Genomic DNA, 13,240 nt, shown 5'->3' on the forward strand with positions numbered 1-13,240 from the left:
ATATTCTTTACTGCTGTGTCAAAGATTGTTGGCCATCGGTTTGTGGGTCCATTTCTGGGTTCTGTATTCTGTTCCATTGATATGAATGTCTGTTTTTGTGCCAGTCCCATACTATCTTAATGATTACAGCTTTGTAATATAGCGTGAAGTCTGGGATTATGATTCCTCCAGATTTGGTTTACTTTTTCAAGATTATTTTGGCTATTCAGGTCTTTTCTGGTTCCATACAAATTTTAGGATTGTTTGTTCAGGCTATGTGAAGAATGCTGGTGTTATTTTCATAGGTATTGCATTGAATATGTAGATTGACGTGGGAAGTATTGACACTTTAACAGTCTTTGTTCTTCCTATCCAGGAGCATGGAATATTTTTCCATTTTTTTTGTGTCTTCTTTAATGTCTTGCATAAGCTCTCTATAGTTTTCAGTGTATAGGTTTTTCACCTTTTTGGTTAGATTTATTCCTAGGTATTTTATGGGTTTTGGTACAATTGTAAATGAGATCAGTTCCTTGATTTCTCTTTCTGTTGCTTCATTTTTAGTGTATAGGAATGCAACCGATTTCTGTGCATTGATTATATATCCTGCGACTTTGCTGAATTCATGGCAGTTCTAGCAGTTTTTTGGTGGATTCTTTTGGGTTTTCCATAGAGAGTGTCATGTCATCTGCGAAGAGTGAAAGTTTGACCTCTGCCTGGCTGATTTGGATGCCTTTTATTTCTTTGTGTTGTCTGATTGCTGAGGCTAAGACTTCCAATACTGTGTTGAATAACAGTGGTGAGAGTGGACATCCCTGTCTTGTTCCTGACCTTAGGGGGAGAGCTCTCAGTTTTTCCCCAATGAGGATGATATTAGTGTTTGGTCTTTCATATATGGCTTTTATGATCTCAAAGTATGCTCCTTCTATCCCTACTTTCTTGAGGGTTTTTATCAAGAAAGGATGCTGTATTTTGTCAAATGCTTTCTCTACATCTATGGAGAGGATCATGTTGTTCTTGTCCTTTCTTTTATTGATGTGATGAATCACATTGATTGTTTTGCAGATATTGAGCCAACCCTGCATCCCATATATAAATCTCACTTGGTTGTGGTGAATAATTTTTTTAATGTATTGTTGGATCCAGTTGGATAATATCTTGTTGAGGATTTTTGCATCTGTGTTCATCAGGGAAATTGGTCTATAGTTCTCCTTTTTAATGGGGTCTTTGTCTGTTTTGGAATCAAGGTAATGCTGGCTTCATAGAAAGAGTTTGAAAGTTTTCCTTCCATTTCTATTTTTTGGAACAGCTCCAAGAGAATAGATGTTAACTCTTCCTTCAAATGTTTGGTAGAATTCCCCTGGAAAGCCATCTGGCCCTGGACTCTTGTTTTTCGGGAGATTTTTGATTACTAACTCAATTTCTTTACTGGTTATGGGTCTGTTCAAATTTTCTATTTCTTCCTGTTTCAGTTTTGGTAGTTTATATATTTCTAGGAATTTATCCATTTCTTCCAGATTGCCCATTTTCTTGGCATATAATTGCTCATAATATTCTCTAATTATTGTTTATATTTCTGTTGTGTTGGTTGTGTTCTCTCCTCTTTCATTCTGGATTTTATTTATTTGGGTCCTTCCCTTTTTCTTTTTGATCAAACTGGCTAGAGGTTGTCAATTTAGTTAATTCTTTCAAAGAACCACCTTCTGATTTCATTGATCTGTTCTGTTTTTTGGTTTTGATATCATTGATTTCTGTTTTCATCTTTAGTATTTCCTGTCTTCTGCTGCTTTCGGGTTTTATTTGCTGTTCTTTTCTAGATCTTTAAGGCATAAGGTTAGGTTGTGTATCTGAGATCTTTATTCCTTCTTTAGGATGGCCTGTATTGCTATATACTTCCCTCTTATGACCATCTTTGCTGCGTCCCACAAGTTTTGGGCGGTTGTGTTATCATTTTCATTGGCTTCCATAAAATGTTTAATTTTCTCTTTAATTTCTTAATTAGTCCATTCATTCTTTAGTAGGATGGTCTTTAGTCTCCAAGTATTTGTTATCTTTCCAAATTTGTTCTTGTGGTTGATTTTGAGGTTCATAGCATTGTGGTCTGAAAATATGCATGGTATGATCTCAATCTTTTTGTACTAGTTGAGGACTAGTACAATATGGGATCTATTCTGAAGAACGTTCCATGTACACTGAAGAATAATGTATATTCGACTGCTTTAGGATGAAGGGTTCTGAATATATCTGTTAAGTCCATCCTGTCCAGTGTGTCATTCGTAGCCCTTGTTTCCTCGTTGATTTTATGTTTGGATAATCTGTCCATTGTTGTCAGTGGGGTGTTGAAGTCCCCTACTATTATGCTATTACTATCGATGAGTTTCTTTATGTTTGTGATTAATTGATTTATATATTTGGGTGCTTTCACATTTGGCACCTAAATGTTTACAGTTGGTAGGTATTCTTGGTGGATAGACCCCTTAACAATGATATAATGCCCTTCTGCATCTCTTGATACAATCTTTATTTTAAGGTGTAGATTGTCTGATATAAGTATGGCTACTCTGGCTTTCTTTTGTTGGCCATTAGCATGATAGATGGTTCTCCATCCCCTTACTTTCAATCTGAAGGTGTCTTTAGGTCTAAAGTGGGTCTCTTGTAAACAGCATATAGATGGATCTTGTTTTCTTATCCATTCGGTTACCTATGTCTTTTGAATGGAGCATTTAGTCTGTTGACGTTTAGAGTGAGTTCTGAAAGATATGAACTTATTGCCATTATGTTGCCTGTAGAGTTGGAGTTTCTGGTGGTGTTCTCTAGTCCTTTCTACTCTTTGTTGCTTTTTTTCCTCATCTTTTCTCCCCTCAGAGTGTCCCCCTTAAAATTTCTTGCAGGGCTGGTTTTTTGGTCACAAGCTCCTTTTATTTTTATTTGTCTGGGAAACTTTTAATCTCTCCTTCTATTTTGAATGACAGCCTTGCTGGGTAAAGAATTCTTGGCTGCATATTTTTCAGAGTCAGCACATTGAATATATGCTGCCACTCCTTTCTGGCCTGCCAAGTTTCTGTGGATAGATCTGCTGCAAACTTGATCTGTATTTCCTTGTAGGTTAAGGACTTTTTTTACCTTGATTCTTTCATGATTCTTTCCTTGCCTGAGTATTTTGTGAATTTGACTATGATATGCCTTGTTGATGGTCAGTTTTTGTTGAATCTAATGGGAGTCCTCTGTACTTCTGGGACCCCTATGATTCTGATATTCCTTTTTAATGAGTCACTGATTTCTCTAATTCTTAATTTGTGCTCTTTTGCCTTAGTCTCCCTCTTTTTTTCTGCTTCATTATTATCCATAAGTTTGTCCTCTATATCTCTGATTCACTGCTCTGCCTCACCCATCCTTGCTGCTGTGGCATCCATTTGAGACTGCAGCTCAGTTGTAGCATTTTTTATTTCATCCTGACTAGCTTTTACTTCTTTTATCTCTACAGAGAGGGATTCTAATCTATTTTCAACCCAGCTAGTATTCTTATTATCGTGATTCTAAATTCTGGTTCTGACATCTTGCTTGTATCTGTATTGATTTAAGTCCTTGGCTGTCATTTCTTCCTGCTCTTTCTTTTGGGGTGAATTACTTCTTTTCATCATTTTGAAGGAAGAAAAGGAATTAATGAGGTAAAAAAATTAAAAAAACAACACACACACACACACACACACAAATCAAATAAATGATACTAGATCCTAGGTGTGTTTTTGTCTGGTTGTTGAAAGGAGCTTGATAGATTAGAGAATAAAGGGAAAGATAAGATAAAAAAAAAAGGAAAACATTTGAATATTTGAAAAAATGAATACACTGAAATAGAATGAAATGAAATGATGGAAGTGAAATAGAATTTGAAAAATTTACAAAAAATAAATATAGTACAAAAAATTAAATATTTTTAATAAAAATTGGGAATAAAAATAATTTTTTGTCTTTCTGTATTCAAGAATAAGAAAAGGAAAATAAAAGAAAATTGAACAGATGGACCAGCAAACAGATTGAAATATGATTGAAATTACATCCATTTCCCCTAGAAGCCAAACTATGAAGCACTTTATAGTCTGTAAATTAAGCAGGTGGAGAGAGTTGTAGTGTTCCTGAAGAGTGAGGCTGGGCCAGTTGGGCAGGGCTTAGTGTAACGGCCCCATTCTGCACTAGATGGCACTACGTAGCTTACTGAAGTGGATTGTTGTGGTACTTGTAGGTGTGTATGTGCATGTGTGGGAAGGGTGAAAATGGTGTCACCTAGCTACCAAGTCTCTAGTATAGGAACTCTGCTCTCCCCGATTAGCAATTGCCCACCACTCCTTTTTCTCTGGCTTCCGTCCACTCCCTGCTTCCACACTGTCCATGACCAAGGCAGTCAGTTGCCGGGGGGCCCCTCCCTCCTGAGTTTTATCTCAGATGTGGCTGTGTTTCCCAACCCCTCACTTCTGAGGAACTGCAACTTTGACTGGCTCAGACCTTCTGGGGGAGGGTCTCACTGAGCAATGGACAGGTGCCAGCCGCACCCAGAAACGTTCATGGGACTGTGCTGCTGCTGATGCTCAGAGACTGTGGCTCGGTACCAGCCCGTCCCAGAAAACGTTGACATGATCATGTAGCAGCAGCGGTTCAGGGATTATGGTAAGTCACAACACACATCTGGCACCAGGCTTCCCCCTTAACATCTTTGTTCCAGCACCAGCGAATGTGGTTTTTTTCCCAGGGTCCCTGGGACCTTTGGCTGTGGGGTGGCCATACAACCTCTACTAAATGTCCTCCCAGCAGGGGAACTACCTCTCCCCATTTTGCCTGATGACCCCTCAGACCTCACTCTCTGCTCCTAGGGATTCGCCCTTTCCACCAGAGCACCACCAGGTATCAAGCCACGGAGTTTCAGACTCTGAGCTCCCCCTGTTTATAGAGTCTTAATGGAATTTAAACCCTTTCCTTTCTCCTTTCTCCCCCCCTTTTTTTTCAGTCCATGCATCTGTTTCCACTTTCCACTTTCTCTTCTGCTTTTGGGGTGGGTGTGCTCTTCCTGTACTCTCCCCCCATCTCTGTCCTTTCTCCACAAGCAAAAACAGCTCCCTGCCCTCCACAGCTTCTCTCTCTCCCAGTTCACCTTTCCATGCCACGTACCTGCTGAGTTCTGTGGTTCAGGTTGTGCAGATTGTTGTGTTAATCCTCAAATCAGTTTTCCAGGTTTGCAGGAAGGTTTGGTGTTGATCTGGCTGTATTTCATAAAGAAGAGACACAAACTTCCATGCTGTTCTTCCATCTTAGCCCCTTTAGCTATTGGATTTTTAATATTGAATAACCCCTTCTTCTTCTCTGATTATTCCCCTTATATAGCAACCTGTTCTTGTTTCATGGTTTCTTTGAAATTCTCTATTGCTTCAAGCAAGGTCTCTGTTATCTCTGAGTTCCCTTTTGTTTGCTCATTTGTTTTTGTCTCCCTTGTTCTCTTGGAAGCTTTCCTCAAATGCCTAGCATCCTTGGATGTCTTTTCATATGTTAAATATGGGCCACTAAAATGATGAGTGGAAATGTATATGCACGATGTCTCACTGTAGTCTGGTCTAGTTGCTAATTGGCCTTTTCACTGGTGACTCAGATGTCAGTAGCTATAGATCTTTTTGATGGGATGGTACCTCTGGGAAAAATCCTCTAATTTCCTACCTAAGAGTTTTAAACTTGGCTGCTGGTGATCAGAGGTGGGTGGGAAAGCTTGGGCGGGGGTAGGGATGTATCATTATTCAGTATTCAGAGTTTCACTTAACTGCTATGTTTTTAATCTGGTATCCTTCTGAATTTCTGAGTCCTTGCTTCAGGAGCTTTTCTAGTTCAATTTCTCCAGGGATCACACGACTTATCTCTGGTAGAGGGAGGATTTCAGTCAATAATGGTGGAACCTAGAATTATAACTGACTCTAAAATAGACTTCAGATAACCTCCCTGTTCTCCCACCCTCTTTGCCCCTGCCTTCTTGGTCTTTCCAATGCCCCAGCATTTCTAAAGTTTCACAGAATGACTCAGCTTGCTTCTTATCAACAGAGCCATCTAGATGGAGGCATGTAGTCCGGCCCCCCATTGGGGCAATCCTCTTTCTGTGTATATTATGGAATAAGGTTATAGATGTCTCCTAATACTGTTAAAGATAGTTTATGTTTCTCCTTACTTTCTGGGGGATGATTTTGAAAAAGACAAGGAGATAGAAATGTCTTTATTATATCATCTTGAAACATTAAGATTCTGGTGTTAACTTCTATATCAGAACATATTAGGAGTAGAACATTGCTCTCTGCAACTACAAATTAATATCTGAACACTAAAGAAACTGACCAAAATTTCTTTCTTCTTTTTATAATAATTGGGTTTGGTTTTCATGGAATTTTGAACTTGTGCTGAATATTGACTCTATATTTAGTTGCCTCAGATCCTCAACATCAAGTTAGCCAAATATCCCAAACATTTCTTGGAGGAGAATTGGCAATGAGGTAAACAGAGCCTCCTGGTCAATGGGCCTTTCACTGTGTGGGTCTCTTTTTAAGACCGGTGCCACATGCTGCTTATGTCCATTTGAAAGAGTTCATGCTCTTCATCTTTGCTTGTAATTATCTTAATCTGGTGCAAAGGAAAGATAATTGGCTCTCTAATTATTTCACAGTATGAATCCTGATTGTTCCTTATGAACTCTGTGAACTTGGACAACTTAAACAATTTTACAAGCTCAGTCTCTTCTCTCATAAGCTGGGGAAACTAATACCAGAGTTCTGGATAATATTAAGCAAATTAAGAAGTTAACTCATTTATTAATTTAACAAACATTGCCTAGGTTTCTTTTAAGGGCCAGGCATTATGCTTGCCATTGTGCAAAGATGCAATGATGAGTAAGCCAGAAATCTTTGATGCAGCAGAGCAGGGGAGGGAAGCACACAATTGGTTGTAGGGTGCAAAGTGGTGAGTGCTGGGATAGATTGTAGAAGCACAGATGATGAGGAAGCAACCCAGTCCTGGGGGTGTAAGAGCATGTAGGGATTGTTCCCTATATAGTGATACCTGAGATTGAGAGGCAGATCTTAACAGAAAAGCAGTAACTACCCAGATGAAGAGGAAGTAAAAGAATATTCTATGTTATGGAGACAGCATAAACAAAGATTATAGAGGGGAGAATCAACATTGTTTGTACAGGAAAGCGAAAATGACTTAGTATTAATGAGCCACCTAACAAAGACTCCTACACTCCAGAAATGTTAGTCACCTCCCTCCCTGCAGCCCTAAATGTGGTCTGACTAAAATTTCCAGAGGTCCTCAATTCTTGGAGTCAACATATAGAGATATCTGTCATATAAATCAGGTATAGCCGCTGCAAGATGTGTGTATGTGTGCGTGTGTGTTTATACACGTGTGTGTGTGTGTGTGTTTGTGAGTGTGTGTTGTGTATGTGTGTAGGTGAGCTTGTGTTTTGTTGTGTATGGCTGGTTTCACAGAGGTTTCATTAGGGAGCCAATTTCTTCCTCTTAGCAGTTGAGTTTGACCCCTGCCATTAGTATATTAGATTAGAGTATAATCTAATATGCATGTATATATAATACACACAACATATACACTAATGTGGTCTATTAGGTTACACTCTGCTGTACTTCTCTATGAACTCTCTGTATAATTCTCTATGAAAACAGCTGTCATGTTTGATGAAAATCCTTGTGCACAGACTGATACTACAAAGGGGACTTTTTCCTAGCACTGAGTTAGGTTTGCCTATTCCTGAATTCCCTGAAAAGGTATTCCAGCCAAAGACTGCAATGGAATTGAGATATAACCCTCTCATGTAAGGCATTTGGGGAATTCCAGTTCAATATTAAAACTCTGCTGTTGAGGTTAACATGGACTTTTCTAATTAGATCATTCACAAAAGGGGTTGCATTCACCACCTATAAGTTCTCAATCTTCTCCTTAGAATCAGGGACAAGTTGACATGGACATCATACAAGTTGCTCTACTCGTTTTTATAGCTTTGCTGATATTTTATATGGGAACATAGTGCAGCTTTACTATTGCTGAGCTTAGCTTATGTCAAGATAGTGGTTTTCTCCTATTAAATGTGTCTAGAAAGGGATGGTAAAAATCACAGAGATGAATATGGCCTCCGTCGTGGTATTCCCTTGGGAAGGTGGATTGTGAAGTCAATGCTGCCTTAAGATCCTGAAGCACAGGGGCGCCTGGGTGGCTCAGTCGGTTAAGCGTCCGACTTCGGCTCAGGTCCTGATCTCACGGTCCGTGAGTTCGAGCCCCGCGTCGGGCTCTGTGCTGACAACTCAGAGCCTGGAGCCTGTTTCAGTCTGTGTCTCCCTCTCTCTCTGACCCTCCCCTGTTCATGCTCTGTCTCTCCCTGTCTCAAAAATAAATAAAATGTTAAAAAAAAAATTAAAAAAAAAAAGATCCTGAAGCACAGTAATTAGATATTGTCAATTAATTTCATCCTTTTAAGGAAGAATTCCACTGTGGAAACCACACATTCATGTCTTATGGATAAAGCATGGAGTATAATTTTAATTTGTGCATGTGGTGTCACTATGAAGTAATGAGAACCATTTTCTTGGATGCCTTGTAAAAATGGTTCTGAAAGTAGTTTTAAAAGAGTTTCAGAAAGAAAAATTTAGCATAATTGAATAATTTTTAGTTTATTCACTGGCTCACTTATTTATCTAATATCTATCATGGCCTATTATTATTATTCTGATACCCTATTAGGTACTAGAAATGAAAATGATGAGACAGCCTATCCTTTGATGAGTGATCCATCCACTTTGGGTGGTGGGAATGGGGGAGGCATGCAGGAAATGCAGGAAACAGAGTATGATAAATGCTACAGTGTTGATATATTCCTATGTCTTATATATATTATATGTTATTCAATAGTGACCAGTTCCTTGGTTGTTAGAGGAGGCTCCATAGAGAAAATAAGGATGTCCTCCCAAGCTGAATTCCCTGAAGAACAAGACTATACTGGGAATATTTAAGTTCTGCCTTTCTTTTAAAAGGCAATAAATACCATCACTTTGTAGATGTATTTACAGTGACATATTTGTACTGGATATTTGATTTCAAGTGGTATACCTATGGAAAGAAAGATTTCTGAACAAATTACAACAGAAAGTCATCTGCTCTGTTTCTTTTAGAAGTAGTAAGTGCTATGATTATTTTGCTAAGACAACAATAAACATGAAAATCCTTTTCATATTGTTCAAATAAGAGTTGCAATTATTATTATTATTTCTACCCGTATCCATTTGGCTTTAAATCAGCTATCAAACACAAAGTTATCAAAATGACTAATAGTGGCCCTTGAAGTCTTTTTTTCTTATGGCAAAAAATTCACGAGTTGAGAAGAAAGAAGAGAGAAAGTAATAGAAATTATTGAAAAACATATTTTACCGCATATTTTTAGGGAAATGCTATTTTATTACTTTGGGTAAGACAGAGAAGCCATAATCCATTTGCCAAGTGAAAAAAGTTTAAACCAGTTCTAAATTCTTTATTTATTTCTATTGATCTTGTTTTCATCATTTCATGTCTTTTATGCAACTTTCTTAGGAAGAGATGAGTATCTCAACCTAAGATAAATGTAACAAAATTCATAGTATATTTGTTGATCATGGCATTTTGGAGGTGAAATACTGCCTTCTAACCAACAGCAAGATAGGTTGCAGCTAGTGCAGGTCCTAGAGGCATTAAAAAGACAGATAAGGCTTAGGTCCTTTCTTAAAGAAAGAGAAGTCAAATGAGAGTCTCAATAATGTAACGATACTTCCAGATTCATGTTAAAAGCTGTGGTATACCTATGCTCTCTCATGCAAAAACTCTTAGAACTGAAACCTTGAAGCCTTTCAAGATTGACTCACGTTAGTATGACATATTCATTTATTCACTGCTAAGTACAGATCTGACATTTTCCAGGCACCGAATTCTCTGAATTCTGCCCTCATGAAGCAAATGTACTAGCAGATTAAAGGAATAATTGTCTTAGTCATGGTATATACTTCTTGTTGATGAAGCAACATACATTAAAATTCAGTTTAAGAGAAGGGTGATTCTAGGGTATGTGGCACAGAAAACAGTAAGTATAATGGTCTTAAAGTTCTAAAACTAGACCCAGTTCATCATGATGATTGGGTTTGAGTCTGGAAACCTCTTAGGAGGGGACAGCTAAGTTTGCATGTCAAAAAACTGTGTGACCACAGCTCTGGAGTCGCCTTCCGACATGTTATTGAATTTCAGGGCCTGGACTCTGGCCTGAGAAGTGAGTGTTTATAATTACATGTTTTCACATATGTTTTCCTGACTGCTGTATATTTTGGATGTTGTTTATACACACACTGCATAGGAAAAAAATATGCTTGACAAGAAAATTAACTAAAAGATTTTGATGTTAAAAATGACAGACAGACTTGGGGCCTGAAATCTAGTGAGAGATGTGGGTAGTGAAGGGTTAACCCAGCCAGTCTTCAACATTAAGGGAAAAAAATCTCCTTAGATGTGTTCTTAGGTGTATAGACTAGTCCTTCCACAAAGCCACCACACATACGAACCTAACATTCTTTGTAAGTCCCGAACAATAGACACTCTAAGAAGATTACATCACACTGCATGTTTTTGGTCAGGAGAAGGCATATTTGTGAATAGGTTGGCCTGCAGCAGTCTTCTGCCGGTTTAGTCCTGTGATTGACATGTACAAATAATTCCTCTAGTGGCTACATAATCAGGTATCACAGCTGCTGTGTGTGGTGCGCGTGGCTGAGAGCCCAAGTGAGATATTTGTGAGGCTAGGGATTGGTGAGGCTGATTTTTAAGGTGTTCCTTCTTTTGTTCCCGTTAAACCTCTTTCAGAATCTGTCAGAAAGACAAGCTTCATATTGAGAGAGATTATGCTGAATCCCATTCAGTAAGCAACGAGGTGGTAACGTAACAGTCTTTCCACATGCTTTGGACTTAGCTTGCCGATTCCTCACTGAATGATGTTTGGTAAATACCAAGAGACCGAAAGAAGTCCAGAATGCTCCCCAAGTCAGCCTGTAACTTAACTCTGCTTGTAGCAAATCTAGATGAAAGACCCTGAGTTGTTAAATTGTTTTTCTCATGCCAAACACTCCTCAGAAGTTAAAGGTAGAAAAGTGGAAACAGGAGCATGGACCATAAAGCCCAGGAGAGCTGGAAGTTTTAATAGCAGGTACTAGGGCCATGCCAAGGCAACCATTCAAAGAATTTTGTTGCAACTCCCTGCTATTATTTTATTTTCCTTTAAATGGCAGATCCAAAATTTGAATTCCTTCATAGCTACCTAAGTTACCTCTTCTGCCTTGTTTAGGATCTTCTCTCGTGGGTAAAGATTAATCTCCAGGAAAAAAGGGTGGTCATGAAGTGACTTTACCTTAGAGTTGTCTTTATTTTCTGCATGTTTGGCCTCTGACATAATTACGTTTTCTAATTTAATAAACATATGGAATTACTTTTTCTAAAAATGACTAAAGGGTCAGAGTTTATGTTGCCTTTAATAAGATTACAAAACTTCTTAAAGTTGAGAGAGAATTTTTTTCATTTGATAAAAAAATTCCTGAGAGATTCTTGATTTATTATTTTTTGAATGCAAAGCCTTGAGCACAATGTTTTAATTCTCATTAAATGCCTGTGTATAATTTTAACTGTTCTTCATTTGATAGTTTACATCCTTAGGAGACGTTATATAGTGTGCTGGTCCCAGATCCCCAAGTTAAAGGTGGGGAACTTTATTTATAAATATTCTGGCATTTGTTTTTAGATTTTATTTTACCCAAATATCCCAATATAATTGTATATTTGAAAGTACATGTAAAAATGCAATATGAAAGTATCTCCTCAAATTTGTTTTATTAGAATAAGATAAGAATCCCAAATATGTGTGTAGAATTATAAGCCTGCAATAGCAGCTGATTTGCAGGTGATTTTTTTTTTTTTTTGCAGTAGAATTCTTTGCTTTATAAAGTAACTTTCCACAGAGTTGATTTAAGTAGCATTCCCACCCAGTTTGCTTTAACAGAGGATTATGAATATGAAAAGTTCCAAGGCACTTTGATGTACATTTAACTACTTAAGAACATTTCTATGGAGTAAAGTAAGGCATTTATATATTTGTCTTTCATTCAATGAATATTTTTTATGTACTTGCTATGTGCTGAATGCTGGACTAAGTGCTAAGTGTGCTATAATGGCACACCCTTGTATTTAGTCTGGAGGGGGAGGTTGGCATGTAGGGTGAATTTACCATTCACCCTGACAGGCCCATTTACCCTGTCACCTGAATGGTGAATTTACCATTCACCATGACAAGAGCCATGGTAAATTATGCATACGGTGTTGAGAAAGCACAAGAAAGGAGCGTCTAACTCAAACTAGAAGAGAAAGGTGGACTTCTTAAAAGTGATGATATTTGAAATTAGTTTCGAAGGATGAGAAGGACTTAACCAGTTGAGAAAGGAGCAAAAACTTTCTACTTACAGAGATCAGCATGTAGGAAGCCTCCTCAAGGTGTGATATATCATGACACTGACCAGGACCTTGATATGTTATTGAGAAGGTAAACATGGGAGAATGATAGAAGATAATAATAAACTCTGGGTTTTATTTCTACTCTTTGGTTACTTCTCTGTCTCCTTGACTGGTTCCTATTTTTTCCCCCTAGTTCCTAACTTCAGACTTTCTGAGAGCTCAATTCTTAGTCCTCTGCTCTGTCTACATTCACACCTTTAATTTCATTCAGTCTCATGGCTTTCAATGCCATCTCTGTGCCAAGAACTCTCAAATGTTTATGTCCTAGCCTCAATGCTCTTCCAAACTAAAAAATTGCATACAAACTATCTTTCTGACATTTCTATTTGGGTGCCTAATAGACCTTTCAGAATCCACATGTCCAAAACGAAACTGTTAATCTTCCCCCTCCTAGGCTGCCACAGTCTTCCTCACCTCCATTGATGGTCACTTCATTCTTCCAGTTGCTCAAGCCAGAATACTACAAGACATTTTTCCTTTAATTGAGGTAAGATTCACAGAATATAAAATTCATCATTTTACACCACTTTAATGTGGTCAATTCCGTGGCCGTTAGTGCATTCATAATGTGCAAGTATCACCACTATTAATTCCAGAATATTTTCATCATCCACAGAAGTAATCCCTTAACCATTACCAATCATTCCTCATTCTTTCC

The sequence above is a fragment of the Panthera leo genome, chromosome A2 (genome assembly GCF_018350215.1).
Source record: "Panthera leo isolate Ple1 chromosome A2, P.leo_Ple1_pat1.1, whole genome shotgun sequence".
Lineage (NCBI taxonomy): Eukaryota > Metazoa > Chordata > Mammalia > Carnivora > Felidae > Panthera > Panthera leo.